General features: G+C 42.5%; 1 pseudogene; it reads left to right on the forward strand.

Annotated features, from left to right (window-relative positions):
• The first annotated feature begins 601 nt into the window (after window positions 1-601).
• Window positions 602-18,933, forward strand: LOC136487003 (mannose/glucose-specific lectin-like; annotated as a pseudogene).
• Window positions 18,934-19,323: the final 390 nt, after the last annotated feature.

Genomic DNA, 19,323 nt, shown 5'->3' on the forward strand with positions numbered 1-19,323 from the left:
AAATGCAAATTTTTTTCGTTACTTGTTGCTTTAAAAATAGGTAGTGATTATTTTGTTTTTCATTCGACGTTACCGACATAGATGGTGATAAATGTTTCTACGAACATAAAAATAAAGTTGACCTTTGACCTGCCTAGACGAGGGAAGAACCCAGCAGGGGTCAAGGGACATACAGAGCTTGCTACTCTATTGTGCAAAAAGGCCAATAGCATTATCATGCATAAATTTTACCATCTCGTGTCCCGAATTATAAGTCGTTTTGGTTTTCCTAGGTACAATATAGCTTTTGCTATGTACCTAGATATACAATATGTCTAGATATATAACATAAGTTCTGTATCTAAAAAACCGAAACGATCTATATAATTGGAACGGAGGGAGTAGGTAATTTCTAGATAGTCCTAACTAACATGTACGCTATATTATAGCAAAAGCGACTACCATACATACATTTTTTTCTTTTCAGTCTGATATCTAGCTTTGGTGAATATTTCGTTGGCTCAGCTGAGAAGGAAAAGCAAGGTAAGCCTTAGATGTTCTTACAGAAAATATTTTGTGTATGCAGTTAAGAGTTGAGTAGCTAGCAGATCACTCAAGTACGATGCCAAGCGGTTTACCGGCACTCTTTCTAGAAAGTATTACAGGAAGATTTTCTGAGCATAACATAATTGGTGCTGGTGGCTATGCAGAAGTTTACAAGGTTTATCTAATTAATACTCATACCTCTGTTCAAGTTATAAGCATCACTAATAATGAACTCCAAGAATCCCATGTACCATATGTAACATATCTTAATAAGTGGCTCCACAACAGGGAGTACTGAACAATGGTACAGAGATTGCTGTGAAGAAGCTATATGATGTCCGAGGACTTGACGATGCGCAATTTAATAATGAATTCAGCAACCTTATGAGGATCCAACATAAAAATATCATACGATTTATTGGCTATTGCAATGAGACACGACATGCAGCATTCGAGCTTGATGGAGAACATATACTTGCTAAAAGGATATACAGAGCTCTCTGCTTTGAATATTTGCCAGGTGGAAGCCTGGACAAACATCTGTATGGTCAGTATGGTGGTATTGTTATTTTATCTGATCGTATAATATAGGAGCCTAGCACGGAAAAAAAATCTACATTTCAATAGCATTGTTGTTTTCTACTTTTGCAGACGAGTCTTGTGGGTTTGACTGGTGTACACGCTACAAAATAATTAAAGGAATTTGTAAAGGTCTACATTATCTTCACAAAGGATTGGAAAAACCTATTTTCCATCTGGACCTAAAACCTGCCAATGTGATTCTGGATAAGAATATGGAACCAAAAATTGCAGATTTTGGTGTATCAAGGCCCTTCAGTGGAATATATACACATATCACAAATGATATCGTAGGTTCACTGTAAGTATAATGCTTCAAGAGATATATGTCATCTTTTTTTTCTGTTATTAACTAAATGGTGGTTGCATGATATCTTCGATACCATACAGGTACTACATGGCACCAGAATACATGTCGAGACGTCAAATATCAGATAAGAATGATATATTCAGCTTAGGTATTATAATCATACAGATAATGGCAGGACTAATGGGATATGATAAATGTGGTGAAATGCCATCTCCGGAAAATTTCATGGAACTTGTAAGAAACGGTTGCTTCTCCTAGTGAAGTGTAATTTCATTCTGATGATGTACCACATATGTATGTCTACACAATTTACATGATCAACATTTGTGTTGGCTGTTCCTTTGATTTCTAGGTGATAACAAGTTGGAGGGATAGGATTACAACATCATCAAAGTACGTGGAAGAACATTGCCAGCAAGCGAAGAGATGCATTGAAATAGCTCTGCATCGAGGTTGATAAACACAGGAGACCTGATATAAGTGATGTTATCCGTGAATTGGAAGAGATGGAGACTTATATTACTACAGCACCATCATCACAGGATACGGTATGGTAAATGATGATACCTTGATAAAATCATACCATGCCATAAAGTAAATAAGCATTGGTCTATTCAGTCATACGACACTTGTTTTTAACATTTTATCCCATGTGACATGTCTTCATATGCAACCAAACTCTGAATCTTCTAAGCTAGACTCGACAAATATACAAACAACCAAATAAAAAGGAATTGTATGTATCCAAAACCAGATTTAAATTTAAATGAACCTGGCTCAACTCATACGAGCCAGGCTAGATCATACATACAACGAGACAAACAGGCCCTAATTAAGTAATTTCTTAAGAAAAAACAAAAACTTTAAATGGCCAAGAAAGTGAAGGGTTTCACATGAAAAAAAATCATATTTCATCTGTATGCAGTACTTCACGTAAATAATTGTAACTACTAAGAAACATATTTGCTTCAGGAGAGGGGGGGGGGGGGGGGGGGGGGGGGGGGGGGGGGGATTAGGCACACAAGGAAATAAGCGCTCCCAATAAATTTTGGTACATCTTATTAGTTTACCTCATTTTACTTAACTACCTTCAAAATTGCTAATATCACTTACTATATATGAATCACAAACTAATAATATAATATCATTAGTGGTAAGCCACATGGCATTGAGCTAGCTAGGCCCATGGGAAACGCAAAGAATTCTAGTTTTCCTATAGGAGAAAGTTCTGCAGGAAATCTGCATCCCACGAGCCTGGTTGCGTCTCTTATAGGCAATCCAACATTCTCATAGCTTTAATAGAACGCATATCGAAGGGTCCAGTGCAATATAGTTTGTTTGGATTAGCATTTATAAAAGAAAGAGCTAGTTGGTATTTCACTTCTAAAAATATATAGATAGAGATGACTACATCAGAAAATAAGTCAGTGGTGGGCTGAAAGGTATGGAACTATGAGTTTTTCATGGAATCTTCCCTATGACTTGATCAATCTCCAATTTCTTCCCCTCCTAAAGGTAGTTCCCTGACTTCACTGTTTCGACCGTCCAACAGGGTATTTCATGGCTTATGATGACTTCCTATTATTTTTTTGCGAGACCCAGTTACAGACGCAGACGCTCACATGCACGAGCACACATTCACCCCTATGAACGCACGCATGCACGCACACCCTACCCCTTTGTGTCTACATTTTACCCATACATTTGCTCAGTTGTTTATTAGCTGAAAATCTTTGTAAGGACTTCATTGCATACATTCAAAGAGGCTGGAACTGTTTCCATGGTCTAAACAAAAAACCATGGCATCATGATGGACTTTACAGGTCCCATCAACAAGGAATCATACTCATATCTTTTGTGATTCTAGTAAATCTATAATAGTATATAAATATACCCCTTTTGCCATCTGACAATTAATCATGACAGAAGTACACATAATCTTTTTGTTGTTCTTGTATATTTATAGTATTAGTGTTCTCGGTTTAATTTATTCGTTGGTGTTCTAATTTTTCATTGTTTGTTTAACACACTTAGTAGTTAGTAGTGTTAGTAGTATTGTTAGTAGTAAGTAGTGATAGTAGTAGTGTTAGTAGTAGTAGTGTTAGTGTTAGTAGTAGTTGTAGTGGTAGTAGTACTTGTTGTTGTACTACTTCGATACTTTCATCTGCATGGAAAGAGAACTAAAGTACATGGCTCGTCTTGGTATGTATATGTTTGTTGGCCTTCATGCCTATGTTTGGTATATATGTGGTTGTTGGCCATCGCGCCTACGTTTCTTGCAGGTTTTGGAAACCTCCCCGTGCAGGGGAGGTGCTGCCGAAATTTTCAATGGATTCTAACCTATTGCCTTTTTATGTAGGAGAAGGACCCATGAGATGGAGGCTGTACAAGCCCAGAGGGCGGCCGAGGCGCAGAGGCTGCAGGACATGTTCAGCTTCATGGCGAGCCTTCAGGCCTTCCCAGGTGTGGTCGTGCCCCAGTCGCTGCTCGCTCCAGTTGTGGCTCCTTCTCCTCCTGTAGGGACTCCGGTGAGTATATATGGTTCTTTATTCCTTTAGCTTGTGTGGCCCTCCTGTAGATACTCATGAATTCGCTTCTCCTTTGTGCAGCCACAGTCGGCGGGTTCGAACCCGACTCCTCAAGGTGGCCCTTCTCCACAGTCCGGGTGGCCAACTGGCCCTCCTCAAGGTGGCAGTTCACACTCTGGGTGGGGAGGCTGGCAGTAGGTACCGTTTATTTGTTTCTTTTCATGTTGCATGGACTTGTGTTAGACTTAGCCTTATGTTGGACTACTACTAGAGACATATATATATTGTGATGGATATTGTCATGGATGATGCGAATGTATGTGATGGATTATGGACAATGGATTTGTATGTGATGTATTATGGATGGTGGATGTGTATGTGATGGGTTATGGATGTGTATGTGATGGAATATGAATGTGTATGTGATATATCATGTGCTGTGTGTTGATATCTATGTGATTTCTTTGTTTATGCTGATGGAAAGCAAAAAACCAAAAAAAAGCATTTTCCCCTCTCGGCAAAGAGGGCTTTGCCGAGTGCCGTGACCATGGCACTCGCCAAAGCTGGGAAGCAGAGACCCAATTTCCCAGCTTTGCCGAGTGCCAGAGCCATGGCACTCGGCAAAGATTTTTTTTTTTAAAAAAGAAAAAATTTCTTTGCCGAGTGCAAGAGTATGGCACTCGGCAAAGAATTTTCAAAAAAAAAAGAAAAAATTCTTTGCCGAGTGCCGCTGAGGTGGCACTCGGCTAAGAGGCCGTCAAAGTTGACGTTGGATTTTTTTTTTGCCGAGTGCTGACGTGACACTCGGCAAAGGCTTTACCGAGTGCCCGATATGTGGCACTCGGCAAAGAAACCTTTGCCGATGGGTTCTTTGCCGACTGCTCTTTGCCGAGTGCGGCACTCGGCAAAGCCTTTGCCGAGTGCAATAGGGGTGCCCTAAGCACTCGGCAAAGAGCCCGTCTGCAGTAGTGAGGGTTGCTAAGATTGGACAGTGGGGTGGAGCTGGAGGTTCAAACCACCTTGACATTGAAGTATTACCCAACCAATTGGACAGCTTGACAATTTTTAGCGGTGAGGTCATCTACGCAGTTGAGTTTTCATACAGTGACTACAGTGGGAAGCGGCACACTGCAGGTCCGTGGGGCGGAAATGGCCCTAACAATAAAGGGAGCAAGCACACTAAAGTGAGTGTGCGTGTACATTTCTTAGTATCCATTAATCCGTGCTGCAATGTCCATTTTCCACAAATAACAGAGACATAACGAGCCTGGTAATAGTAATATGCTTTTAATTAAAATTGTCTCTTGCAGATTCAGCTTGGTCGTTCAGAGTACATTATGGAAGTTTCTGGAACAGTAGGCCCATTTGACGCAGCGCCAGCTGGTGTTATAACATCGCTTTGTTTCATCACTAATGCCAAAACCTACGGACCTTTTGGAGAAGCAAGGGGAACTCCTTTCCAGATCCCCGTGCAGAGCAATGGCAGTATTGTTGGCTTCTTTGCGCGTGCAGGGTGGTATCTGGATGCTTTTGGTCTCTATGTCAATCCCACACATAAAACAATAGAAGAAGAACAAGACGAGAATGATAAGGTCCGGTCATGAACACTTCTTATAGTTTGTCATTTTATTTGCTTTCTATCTATATATGATCTTTGTGTTGTTTTATTAATCTTGTGACGTACTTATTTACTTAATTTTTTTTAGGCTCCCCTTGCCAAGATTGGGCCATGGGGAGGGAATGAAGGGAGACCTTGCGATATCAAGGTTGCACCACACCGTCTTGAAAGCGTGACCATTCATAGTGACATTGTGGTCAATTCACTGGAGTTCTCATACAGTGACTGTGATGGCAAGAAACACACAAGTGGATGGGGTGGTCGCGGTGGGACTATTTGCACGGTGAGTGAGTAAATATATTCAGAAGATTTTTTCCCATTTCATTAGAAGATGAAAAATATAAATGGGATACTGAACCTAAGCTATTTGCACTACGTAAAAAACATTTTTTAGCAACGGGACGATTTTTTTTAGGGGCGGCTGGTGATAGAGCCGCCCTACAAATGGTTGCCAAATGAGCCGCCCTTACAAATCAATTTGTAGGGGCGGCCGGTGTTATCAGCCGCCCCTACCCGATTTGTAGGGGCGGCTCAATATCCAGCCGCCCCTACAAATTAATTTGTAGGGGCGGCTCAATATCTAGCCGCCCCTATAAATTGATTTATAGGGGCGGCTCAAAAATGAAGTGCCTCTACAAATAGACGCCGAATATTAAAAAGTAAGCACTAAAATTCAAATTTTTTAAACGACCTCGGATGAAGAAACAATCAAAATGAAAGTTGTAGATCTCGAAAAGTTATGAAACTTTGTAGTTGACAACTTTTTCAGTTGAGATCATTTACTACTTGAAAATACTGTTTGAAATTATTGTTCCCGTTTTGTCCTCTAATTCGGAGCCAATTCTTAAAACTGGTCTAGCTTTGCCGGGGTTCGAAAATTTTAGATTGGTCAAAAAGTGGTCACAAGATCATCTTTTCGTGGTCACAAGCTTTTTGTCGATTTTGAGCATGTCTTCTGAAATTTCCACAGGCCACGTCTTTCACTTGTTTGAGCTCATATTTTCTGTGGTTACTTCTTTTGTGCTCCTAAGTGAAGAAAAAATATCAAAAAAATAAAAATAAAAAGTCGAAATTTCCCAAAAAACAACGACAGCCAAAAAAATAGAAAAAAAGAGAGGGGCAAAAGAGGAACAATATCTAGAGGAGCACATAGAGAAGGCCAAACGTTATTTTGGAACACTAATTGATTTCAGATGAAAAAATCATGAACATAGAAGTTGCAGAACTTATCAAGATCTACAAGTTTTATTTTGGTCATTTTTTCATCCGATAAAGTGGTAATAACATTATTTACAAATTTTACATATCTCTCTTATAGTTTCATAAACAATAAGATGGATATTGTCGATGGGGAACCCTACGGGCCCCCCATAGACCATACTGCAGGGAGGTAGGCCTTGGTAACAAGGCCTACAGCCCAATCGCCAAGAAGAACGCGGAGCAAAGCAACGTGCAAAACCGAAACTCCAACTCAAACTATACAAGGAAAGGTGCCCGAAGCGTAGCTTAGGACTCTGACCTTGTATCCGAATAGGACACAAACAACGCCTCTCAGCGCCTGGACTATAAAGGGCTGGTGAGGGTACCCATTGTAAGGGGAGAACGCATACCCGATACTCAAAGCAATACAACACAAACAGGCTAACGCCAAAACTGGACGTAAGGTTATTACTCGACCAAGTCGAGGGCCTGAACCAGTATAAATCGTGAGTCTCTTTGTGTAACCGCCGAATTCCGCTATTCGTCGAAGCCCGAACAACTGTCCTGGGTACCCCCGTGGCAGGCTATCGGTGGTAAAACATCGACAGCTGGCGCGCCAGGTAGGGGCTTTCGACGAATTTTTTCTCGAGAGTTCGGCGGACCTCAACCTCAAGATGACCTTTTCGGTGGGAACAACCTTTGTCTTCGGATCCTGGATCTGCAAGGCTGACAGTGACGGCAAGCTTCGTACCCGTCTCCGAGAAGAAAAAGAATTCGATGACGAAGTTCAATACAAACTCGCCGAGAAGATGACAAAACTCTCAACTTCGGATACAACTCGGAATAAGGAAGAAGGCGGATACGAAACCGACTCTAAAAAAGAGATACAACCCGATTCCAAGACAATCTTCACGGCACAAGAGCCAAGCCTAATTGGACTCGGAGACACAACAACGATCGTGAAGGGATACGACCCGTACAACTCAAAGAAGAACTTGGAAACTTAAGGACTGCGCAACGCGGCATCGATCTATCAACACTTTACCCAAAACAAGATGAACTCAGCAAGAAGAATACTCCTGGAGGGAGCACAAGAAGGGATGATCATGACAGTGACCCCGCAAGATTGTGTGGTGCATTGGCCAGGTTCTTTCACCTCAAGCAAAGTCCAGACTGACACGCGCGTTGAAGAACTACCTTATCAAGAGGGAAAAGAACTCGGATCTAGTTCAGAAGCTACAGACAGCTCAACCAAACGAAGGATGGAATACCGTACAAGAAGAGCTCAGAAGAGGTATACTGTATACATGGCGGAGCAGTTAGAACAACCTTTGGAACCACCATAGATACCAGATATAAAATCTTCAGACGAATCAGAAGGCAACGTCTCGCCAGATGAGAAAAGCGACAGCAACGAAAATGATGAGCAAAGACTAGCAAGGCTAAAGAAGAACAAATTGAAAGCTAGAAGGAGGAACCGGGCTAAACAAAGGAAGCAAGTCTGGAATAAATACAAAGCGGAGCTAACGGAATACAACAGAAAGAAGGCGGAAAAAGAAGCCACAAAAAATACAAAAAGGGAAAGAATTGAAGAATTAACAAAGGAGTTGTACGCCCTCACGAATAATGGGAAAGCAAAGGAAGACCAGAAGAAAGAAGTCGGAGGATCAGAAAAACAACCCAGCGAAGAAGTTCCACAGGAGCCACAAAGGGAGCAGCCACCCAAAAAATCAAATTTTCAAAGGATAGGACCGATAGAAAGTGTAGATATCAATGGAAGGAAGGAACACTACTCAAAGCAACAAGAAAGAGACAAACCAGAATTGAGCCAACGGTACGAAGAAATATCAAGAAGATTTGACAAAGAAGATGACTACGGAGAGTCTGAGTTAAAAGAAGATAGGTCTTATTACAGAAGGGCAAGATCGCCAGATTACGGAAGAATGGAACCATACGACAGATTCCCTTGTTTCGCAGGAAGACTACAAACTTTAAAGCTACCGCACAAGTTTAAACCAGCAAATCATTCCAAGTATGATGGCAAAGTCGAACCAAGACAATGGCTAAGGGTTTACTCCCAATCTATTGAATTAGCTGGAGGAGACGACGACATCAAGGCTCTATTCTTCCCAATGGCCCTCGAAGCAATGCTGCTATAATGGTTTGACAAATTGAGGCCAAGATCAATCAGGTATTGGGAAGACTTGCAAGAAGCTTTCTGCAACAACTTCACAGGCATTATTACCCATCCAATGACTGCAGCCGAATTGAAAGGAGTAAAGCAAAGGAGAGGAGAAAGTCTAAGGGAATACTATAGAAGATTTGGAGAATTCAGGGCTCATGTCCATGACATTACTGATAGGGAGGTGATAGAGGCCTTTGCAGAAGGAATCTGGGCAAACTAGTAATACAAGGACTATTTCAATGAGAACCCAAGAACAAATGAAGACTTCAAGAGGGTTGTTGAGAAGCTAATTTCGTCGGAAGAAAGAACTCGGCACAGATTTGCTAGGGATAACCCAGAGAATAGAAGACCCGATTACAGACAGCAAGACAAAAGACCAAGGCAGGACAATATGGTGGCAACCACAGACAACAAAAGAAGATACAATGGCAACGGCAATGATAGCAATGGTAGCAATCACAATGGCAACTACAACAATAGCAACAACCATAATAACAGCGGTTACAACAGTAATAGCAACTATCAGAGTAACAACTACCGAGGAAGAGCGCCGAAAAACATAGAAAACATGCCGTGTCACATACACCCAGGGGCCAGACACAAGTTAGTTGAATGCAGCACTTTTCAGCGGCAATTCATGAAGAGAGAAAACAGGAATCAAAACAACTCGAAGCCAAAGCAAGAAGAATCCAAGAAGGAGGAAAAGAGAGCTGAAGGAGATTATCAAGAACCCCAACGCCAATTAGCGGTGATATTTTCAGGTGTTCCTAACACACGAAGCAAAAGACAAGAGAAACTAGCTCACAGAGCCATCATGGCAGCTGAACCAGCCATCCCAAGATATCTAGATTGGTCAGAGTACCCCATCCACTTCACAAGAGAAGACCAATGGACCAGTGCAGCAAACACAGGATGCTACCCGCTGGTACTGGGTCCGACTATCGCAGGAGTAGCAGTAACTAAAAGTACTCATCGATGGAGGAGCCGGGCTTAACATAATTTTCGCAGATACTCTCAAAAGGATGAATCTAGATTGTGAAGGTCCAATGACACCCACAAGCACACCATTCTACGGAATAGTACCCAGCAGAGCAGCTATGCCCCTCGGACAGATAACCCTACCCGTCACCTTTGGCACACCAGACAAATACCGGACGGAATTCATCAAATTCGAAGTTGCAGACTTTGAATCATGCTACCACGCAATACTTGGGAGACCAGCTTTAACAAAATACATGGCAGTACCACATTATCCATACCTACTGCTCAAAATGCCAACAACAAAGGGCATATTATCATTGAAAGGAGATCTAAAGAAAGCACATGATTGCGACGTACAAGTAGTACAAATATCCGAAAGATTATAAGATATAAAGGAAGGAAAGGAGATTGCAATGATGGCCAACGAAATGAACCCAGATGAGATTAAGATACCGGTTAAGAAGCCAAGCAACTTTGCACCACCAAAAGAAGCCGCAACCAAGACTATTGACCTATTGACTGGTGATCCGGAGAAGACGGCAATCATCAGTGCAAATCTCAACCCCAAATAGGAACTTGCGCTCACCAACTTTCTTCGGGACAACAAAGATATTTTCGCTTGGAAGCCAGCAGACATGCTAGGGGTCCCAAGGGAGTTGGCTGAGCACATAATTGATGTGAACAAAGGGTCCAAACCCGTTAGCAGAAGTTACGAAGATTCGCTCCAGACAGAAAAAGCAGCAATCAAAAAAGAGATCACCAAGCTCATGGCAGCAGGATTCATCAGAGAAATAATCAACCCGGATTGGCTTGCCAACCCGGTCCTAGTAGAGAAGAAGAATTCAAAAGAATGGCGCATGTGCATCGACTACACAGACCTCAACAAACATTGCTCAAAAGATCCATATGTCCCACCAAGGATTGATCAAATCATCGACTCGACAGCAGGATCAGCTCTGTTATCCTTTCTAGATTGCTATTCAGGCTATCATCAAATATCCTTAAGAGAAGAAGACCAAAGCAAGACATCGTTCATTACACCCTTTTGGGCATATTGCTATAAATCAATGCCTTTTGGGCTAAAAAATGCAGGGGCAACATATCAAAGAGCAATTCAAACTTACTTGGGGAGTCAAGTCGGAAGAAATACAGAAGCATACATTGATGATGTAGTAATCAAGACAAAAGAACCCGGATCATTGATAGAAGACCTCGAGGAGACTTTCAAAAATCTAAAAGCATGGCAGTGGAAGCTAAACCCCACAAAGTGTGTTTTTGGGGTACCATCAGGACAACTACTCGGGTTTCTAGTCAGTAACCGAGGAATTGAAGCAAGTACAAAGCAGGTTAAAGCCATCATGGATATGAAACCTCCAAAGAAAGTTAAAGACATACAGAAGCTTACAGGATGCATGGCAGCACTCAACAGATTCATCTCCTGACTAGGAGAAAAAGGCTACCTTTCTTCAAATTATTAAAAAAGGCAGGAAATTTTGAATGGACAGAAGAGGCAGAAGAAGCATTCCAAAAGTTAAAAGAATACTTGGCATCATCACCAGTAATGACACCACCAAAAGACAAAGAGGACATGATGCTATACATTACAGCAACCAAGAACGTTGTCAGCACAGCAATTGTGGTTGAGAGAGAAGAACCCGGACACGCATACAAAATGCAAAGACCAGTCTATTACATAAGCGAAGTACTAACAGAATCAAAAGTGAGATACCCACACATGCAAAAACTACTTTATGCAGTGTTGATATCATCAAGAAAGCTGAGACATTATTTCCATGAACACAAGATTACAATGGTAACCAATTTTCCTCTTCAAGACATTCTACGCAACAAAGATGCAACAGGTCGGATATCAAAATGGGCAGTAGAACTGGGTGCTCTCAACCTAGACTTCAAACCAAGAACAGCAATCATATCTCAAGCATTATCCGACTTCATTGCCGAATGGACAGAAATCAGTCAAAAAGAACCCGAACCAATACTTGATCATTAGAAAATGTATTTTGACGGTTCCCTAAAGTTAGGAGGAGCTGGAGCAGGAGTACTATTCATATCACCAGAAGGGAGACAGTTAAAATATGTGCTACAAATACTTTGGTAGGCAACTAACAATGAGGCAGAATACGAAGCATTAATACACGGTCTAAGAGTTGCAAGCTCGCTTGGGATCAAAAGACTACTTGTCTACGGTGATTCAGCTGTAGTAATCAATCAAGTCAATAAGGATTGGGACTGTACAAAAGATAATATGGATGCGTACTGTGCAGAAGTCAGAAAATTGGAGAAAAATTTCCAAGGGCTCAAAATCCATCATGTACTAAGAGATTCCAACGTTGCAGCAGATGTGCTAGCAAAATTAGGATCAGATAGAGCAAAAGTACCACCCGGTATATTTGTGGAAGAACTCACAGCCCCATCCATCAAACAACTCGGGAACACAGAAAAAGAGAAGGAGACAACAGATCCAATGGAAATAGATCAAGCAGAAGAACCAGACCAGTCAAGACAAATCATGGTCATACAAAGTGATTGGAGATAAACATACATTGATTTTATCAAAGAGAAGAAACTACCCGAAGACAAAGCAGAAGCAACCCGGATTGTACGAAGAAGCAAAAACTACGTTCTGGTGGGGGATAAACTATGCAAAAGAGCAGCATCATTAGGAGTACTGCTTAAATGTGTTCCGACAGATAAAGGAAAGGAAATCTTGGACGAAATCCACTTAGGATGCTGTGGAAATCATGCAGCCTCTAGGACACTAGTCGGCAAAGCATTCAGAACCGGTTTCTATTGGCCAACAGCACTCAAAGATGCAGAACTCGTCAGAACATGCAAGAATTGCCAAATGTTTGCTAGGCAATCACATGTGCCGGCTCACAACTTAATATGCATACCACCGGCTTGGCCGTTCTCATGCTGGGGGCTGGATCAAGTCGGACCACTCAAAAAAGCAAAAGGAGGCTTCGAATACATATTTGTGGCAATCGACAAATTTACAAAGTGGATTGAATACAAACCTTTGGTCAAATACAGTGCAAAAAAGGCAGTGGAATTCATACAAGACATCATGCATAGGTTTGGCATGCCCAATAGAATAATCACAGATCTTGGTTCACCATTTACAGCAAGAGAATTCCAATACTGGGCAAGAGATTGTGGGATAGAAATCGACTTCGCATCAGTAGCACACCCACAGGCCAATGGACAAGTCGAAAGAGCAAATGGACTCATATTACAAGGTTTAAAACCAAGATTATATGAAGATTTGAAAGATTATGGTGGAAAATGGATCGACGAATTACCAAAAGTAGTATGGGGTCTAAGAACCCAGATCAGCAGAGCAACTGGATACTCACCGTTCTTTCTGGTCTACGGATCAGAGGCAGTACTACCAGCCGACTTAATATAGCTATCTCCAAGAATAGAACAATATGAACAAGGCAAAGCAGAAGAAACAAGGCGGTTAGAAATTGATTCAATAGAAGAAATAAGAGACAGTGCAATCATACAAAATGCAAGATATCAGCAAGGGTTACAAAGACATTATGACAAAAGTACTCAACCCCGATCACTAAAGCCAGGGGACTCAGTACTACGACTAATCCAGAAGAAAGATGGACGACACAAACTACTCAGTCCATGGGAAGGACCCTTCATCGTGAAGACTGCAACAGGACTCGGCACATACGAGTTGATGACTCCAGATGAAATACCTGTAAAGAACACTTGGCATATCAGCCAGCTCAAAAGATTCTACAATTAAGTACAACAGATTGTACTCAAGTTTCAAGAGAAATAAAACAGAGAATATTCAAGAAGAACAGCTTCAAATATGAGCCCTGTCCAACGGACAGAACCAACCCGTAATCAGGTTGGGGAAAAAGGGGCTTCCCTGTTAACAGCCAACCCGGAAACGGTTGCGCTACACGGGCAATCTTGTCACTCAACCATATGGAGATGGTCTGACTGACGGGCAACAGCCAAATAGCTTCTTGGGTAAGGAGACCCAAGCTAGCATTTGTCACTCTACCATAAAGAGATGGTACGACTGACAGCCCTATCCAACGGACAGAACCAACCCATAATCAGGTTGGGGAAAAAGGGGCAGCCCTGCAAATAGCTCAACCCAGAAACAGTGTTGCTATACGGGCGCAATCGCTTACCCCAAGAGCTGGTACGATTGCTTACTTACCCTGCAAACAGCCAACCCGGAAACGGTTGTGCTATACGGGTCCGGTCACCTACCCCAAGAGTGGTACGATCGAATACTTCGCCCAAGAAGCGGCACAAGCACTCCAACAACTCGGTCGCCTACCCCAAGAGTGGTACGATCGACTACTTCACTGAAGAAGCAGCACAAGCACTCCAACAACTCGGTTGCCTACCCCAAGAGTGGTACGATCGACTACTTCGCCCAAGAAGCGGCACAAGCACTCCAACAGCTCGGTCGCCTACCCCAAGAGTGGTACGATCAACTACTTCGCCCAGAGAGGGACACAAGCACTCCAACAACTCGGTCGCCTACCCCAAGAGCGGCACGATCGACTATGTTGCCCAAGGAGGGGCACAAACACTCCAACAACTCGATCGTCTACCCCAAGAGCGGTACAATCGACTACTTCATCCAAAGAGCGGCACAAACACTCCAAACAACTCGGTCGCCGACCCAAAGAGCGGTATGATCGACTACTTCGCCCAAGGAGCGATCTACAGTACAAATCGGTTGATTACCCCAAGAAAAATATAATCAACTCCATCAACTCTACTACATCACAAGAAGAAACAAGCTATGGCAAAGCAGAAAAAAGCCACAAGGAAAGACAGGGCGAAACTTGTCCATATTATTCAAAGACATCTCACAAGAAAAGAAAGACAGGACGAAGCCCACATCACAAGACTTCCTCCAGCTACAACAAAATGTACAAGAACTACAAAATACGCCCGGGGGCTGCTCTACTTCACACACTATCATATTCATAACTATAGAGACTTCAGAACAGGCAACAAAAGGCTCGATGAATCAAAACAGCACTCCGGAAGGGCATTTATAGGCAAAAGAAGCGGTGCACATGGACTAGGAGCACCAACAGAAGAAATCTAACTAAGGACACAATGAAAAGACAGAATTCAATGAAAGAGGACTCTGGCGTGAAAGAACAGCACTCAAGGACAAGCATATCCAAGAGAATATTCCACAAGCAACAATACAGCCCGTGAAGACATGCATTGAATTCTCCAACAACCAGAATGACAACAGCAATAAGTAACCAAACAAACAACTCGGAGACGTATGAAGGATCACATACAAAATTACAATGTCAAAGGATTACAGTCGAAAAAGAACTCGGACAGAGAAAAATTATACATATCATTGATCGAAGACAAATACAAAGGTTACAGACGGCCAAACAGGACCGGATAAACTCAGACATAAGATAGAGACAATATTGCAACAAGGAACCTAGTGGCGGCAGCAGCGGCAGCCCGGACGCAGAAGAACAGATAGAGCAGCATGTTCATTACCAAGCAAGCATAAGCTCGGGGGCTGCTCAACCTCACACACCAGCATATCTACGAATGAAGAAAGAATTGAAGAAGAAATTTCCAACTCAAGGAAGAACCACAACCAACAAAGAAGGTATTTATAGCAAACCAAAGGTAAATAAGGCGAAAGATCAAAAGAAAGAAAGAGGAAAAGAACAAAAGAGCAAAGTAACAAAGGTGAATAGTACACAAAAGCAAGACCCATCCGTGACCAGCAAAAGACAAAGATCAAAGGAGTACAAATCAAGACCCTTCTTCCGGCTTCTTTTAAACAGAAAAGAACCCGGAGAAGGCTCGGGGGTTGCAAGTACCTACCACAGAAAAACATATTTTCAAATTTTTTGACCCTCCAGCTTTTTGTACCAAAAAGCAGAAGGCTCGGGGGCTACACTCAATGAGTGCAATTTTTGCAAAATTGCACTCGCTGCACTCAAAGGAAAAAGAACCCGGAGGACATCAAGCAAAAGTGCACATCAGCCAAAAGAAGAATCAAAGAAGACCATCTCAAGATTTCACTTCAAGAAGGACCCGGATCAAGACTACAACAACTCGGCCCTTGAAGCTCAATCATGAAATGCTTGGGGGCTTGTTGATGGGGAACCCTACGGGCCCCCCATAGACCATACTGCAGGGAGGTAGGCCTTGGTAACAAGGCCTACAACCCAATCGCCAAGAAGAACGCGGAGCAAAGCAACGTGCAAAATCGAAACTCCAACTCAAACTATACAAGGAAAGGCGCCCGAAGCGTAGCTTAGGACTCTGACCTTGTATCCGAATAGGACACAAACAACGCCTCTTAGCGCCTGGACTATAAAGGGCTGGTGAGGGTACCCATTGTAAGGGAAGAACGCATACCCGATACTCAAAGCAATACAACGCAAACAGGCTGACGCCAAAACTAGACGTAAGGTTATTACTCGACCAAGTCGAGGGCCTGAAACAGTATAAATCGTGAGTCTCTTTGCATAACCGCCGAATTCCGCTATTCGTCGAAGCCCGAACAACTGTCCCGGGTACCCCCGTGGCAGGCTATCGGTGGTAAAACATCGATAGATATGTAACATTTATGAACAATGTTACTACCACTATATCGGATGAATAAATGATCAAAATAGAAGTTGTAGATCTCGGAAAGTTATGAAACTCTATAGTTGACAACTTTTTAATTTGAAATCATCTTGTCAACGAAAATTACGTTTGAATTTCTAAAATTTAAAATTTAAATTTTGTAAACGACCTTGGATGGAGAAACAACCAAAATAAAAGTTGTAGATCTCGAAAAGTTATGAAACTTTGTAGTTGACAACTTTTTCAGTTGAAATCATCTTGTCAAGAAAAACTACGTTTGAATTTCTAAAATTTTGAAATTTGAATTTTTTAAACGACCTCGGATGGACAAACAGTAAAAATGAAAGTTGTAGATCTCGATAAGTTATGAAACTTTGTAGTTGATAACTTTCTCATTTGAAACCATCTTGTCATGCAAAACTACGTTCGAATTTCTATTATTTGAAATTCAAATTTTATAAGTGACCTCGGATGGAGAAACTACCAAAATGAAAGTTGTAGATCTCGAAAAGTTATAAAACTTTGTAGTTGACAACTTTTTCATTTGAATTAGTTTAGGGCCTCAAACAATCAATTTATGCTCAGTTTTGTATAATACATGGGGAATCAAAATGGATTGTGGACACAAAGTGAATGTGAGGTGTAGTGGTAGAGGAGATGGTGTGCGAGAGAGAGGTCGCCGGTTCGAATCCCGGCCGACGTAAAGTGTGCAAAAATCGTGAAAAATGCTGCAACCATAGAGTGAGAGTGTGTGTGGCTGCCCGTGGGGACCTCCTCGGTTAAAAAAAAATTGTTATTTTTTGCCCCTTTTTTCGTTTCTGGAAATTGATTTATAGGGGCGGCTCAATATCCAGCCACCCCTACAAATCGATTTGTAGGGGCGGCCTGACAACCGCCCCTACAAATCATTGATTTTTAGCCACTCTTTCATAGGGACGGCTGGCAAAACCGCCCCTACAAATCAATACCAGCCGCCCCTAAAAACTTTTTTCTACGTGGTGTTGGTCTTGCTCTTCAATTCTTGCTGCTAAGTTGCTGAATAACCGTTTCGCACGACGTTAACTTCAGAGCTAGCTTGATTATATTGCACTGTGTGTGTGATGAGCAATAATCGTGTCTCATTTTCCTTGCAGATTGATTTTGGTCCTTCGGAGCTCAGAGGGTGGTCTCTGGGACAACCGGCTCACTCACCAAAGAGTCGGCGGCAGCTGATGTTGTGACGTCGCTCACTCTGGTCACCAACACACGCACATGTGGACCGTTTGGGCAAGGCGGAGGAACTCCTTTCCAGATTCCGATGCGCGACAATGGCAGCAATGTGGGCTTCTTTGGGCGTGCAGATTCAGTCATTCATGCGATCGGTGTCTATGCAAACCCTAAGCAAGACGGAATAATAGAACACGAGGTACATTAATTACCTAGCAGTCCTAAGTTATTACTTCATCCAAACATTTTCTTCCGTCCCTCATGTTAGACAATCTCTCTTTTTACCATCTCCACTCTCTTAATTTGGAACATGATCGATCTAGGCTGACGTGCTTGGCAAGAGTGGGCCGTGGGGCGGACGTGGAGGAGAGGCACATTTCATTGATGACGGGGCTGGACTACCGGAGCCACACCGCTTAGTGAGTGTCACGATCTGCAGTGACCTCGTCATCCATTCGATCGAATTCTCATACATGGACCGCGACGGGAACGAGCACACTGTAGGTCCGTGGGGTGGACCTGGTGGGAATGCGTATACGGTGAGCTAATGAACTTATATTATGAACATTCAAGGAAACGTCGTCTGCATCATTAGCTGCTAGGATTTATGGATCTTCTTCGTAAACTATCAGGATCAGTGGCGGATGCCGAACAGAATTGAAGGAGGGCTAGTCTCTTCTTCTTCCTCTCTCTATTTTTTTTCTTTCCTCCACCTCTTCTTCTCCCTCACCCTCCCCATATTTCCATTGATGCACCGGCTGTAGGGGTGCTGGAGCCCCCCAGCCCCCTTTAGATCCGCCCCTGATCAGGACTGTAGTGCACTCTTTCAACACTGGCTCTCTGTTGCAGATTAGACTCGGGCCTTTGGAGTCATTGCAGGGGATCTCCGGAACGTACGGTCCATTGGACGCCGCATCGCCCAACACTGTCGTCATAACATCGCTGAGCTTCGCGACGAACCAATGCGGTGGCTACAGGCCATTCGGACAGGGAGGTGGAACTCCGTTCACTGCTCCAGCGGATACTGATGGCAACATTGTCGGCTTCTTTGCGCGCGCGGGGTCCTATCTTGACGCGCTTGGGGTCTACACTCGCACAGACTACGAGGTTTAATCAGCTTTTTGTTGTATGATGTCACTAGTTTCCGTTTAGAATATTTGTCTCTCTTTTTTTTTATTTTGATGATTCAACGATTCAAATCTGTGGTGTTGCACTTTTCTGTTCACTATATCACGGTTTGGGTGAGATCGAACTACAGTCAGTTCGGTGCTGTTTCTCTTGTAGTAATAAGGTAACTAGTACTTGATTGACAAGTGAATTGACCGGGATTTTGTTCTATAATCTGAAAGTGTACGCCCTATCTTTCTGTATTTTTGTTACTATATATATTGATATAATAATCATCATCTCCTTATTCACTACTATGTGCATATTTTATCAGTTGGATCGGAGACCATTTGTGCACCTCCCACTACTACGGTCAAAAACAGTTTCTAAAATCGACAACACGACGTACACTCATAAAGTTGTGACATTTGTTGTGTCGGGCTTTCAACTG

The sequence above is a fragment of the Miscanthus floridulus genome, chromosome 10, assembly GCF_019320115.1.
Source record: "Miscanthus floridulus cultivar M001 chromosome 10, ASM1932011v1, whole genome shotgun sequence".
In the NCBI taxonomy this organism is placed as follows: domain Eukaryota; kingdom Viridiplantae; phylum Streptophyta; class Magnoliopsida; order Poales; family Poaceae; genus Miscanthus; species Miscanthus floridulus.